Genomic DNA, 936 nt, shown 5'->3' on the forward strand with positions numbered 1-936 from the left:
CCATGGTCTCAAACTTCTTGGTCAGAGCGTCCAGCTTTGCGGACATGAGAATGACTGCATCTACATCGAATTTCCCTGATGCTTTTATTGGGTTCCCTGAGAAAGAACCACCAGATCTTTCTGATGCCCACTGATGGTGATTCTGTGTCACATTCTCTATAATCTCATCAGCTTCATCAAGGCTCTTGTTCATCAGTGCTCCTCCTGCTGCAGAATCGAGAGATACCTTCGTGTGATAGTTGATTCCATTGTAGAAGGTGTGTCGAACCAACCATTTCTCAAGGCCATGATGGGGGCACTGTCTCAGCATACTCTTGAATCTGTCCCAAGCTTTAAATAATGATTCTGAGTCCACCTGTTTGAAGCTTGCAATCAAGTTCCTCATGTGGGCAGTTTTGCTCGGTGGATAGAATTTGTCCAGGAATTTCTGCTCACATTGCTCCCAAGATGTAATGTTGTTTGCTGGAAGGGAATTTAGCCACTTCTTGGCTCTGCCTTTCAGGGAGAATCCGAAGAGCAATAACCTTACTAATTTTGGAGGGGCTTCATTCACTTTCATGGTGCCGCAGATCTCGTAGAAAAGCTCCAAGTGGTGGTTTGGATCATCATGCAGTCCTCCTTCGAATTGATTCTGCTGAACCATGTGAATTACTGCAGGCTTGATCTCAAAGTTGTTAGCTTCGATTGGCGGTCGAGTGATGCTAGACCGAACCCCTCGTGCATAAGGTGCTGCATAATCCTTCAACAATTTATCAACCATCTCTAAAGATTCCTGTGCTGCTTGGAATGCCTTTTGTAGGTTTCTTCTACTCAGGAAAGTCCTATCAATCTCTGGATCAAATGGTAGGAGCTGTCCTGAAAGATTAGCTCTTCGCATACAAAAATAAAATATGAACTATAGTAAAGAAAAAAAATGAAATAATATTATTTTTGGTG

The 936-nt window shown here is 43.1% G+C and overlaps 1 pseudogene; it reads left to right on the plus strand.

Moving 5' to 3' along the window:
• The first annotated feature begins 281 nt into the window (after nucleotides 1–281).
• LOC122028415 lies at nucleotides 282–353 on the plus strand (annotated as a pseudogene).
• Nucleotides 354–936: the final 583 nt, after the last annotated feature.

The sequence above is a fragment of the Zingiber officinale genome, chromosome 10A (genome assembly GCF_018446385.1).
Source record: "Zingiber officinale cultivar Zhangliang chromosome 10A, Zo_v1.1, whole genome shotgun sequence".
In the NCBI taxonomy this organism is placed as follows: domain Eukaryota; kingdom Viridiplantae; phylum Streptophyta; class Magnoliopsida; order Zingiberales; family Zingiberaceae; genus Zingiber; species Zingiber officinale.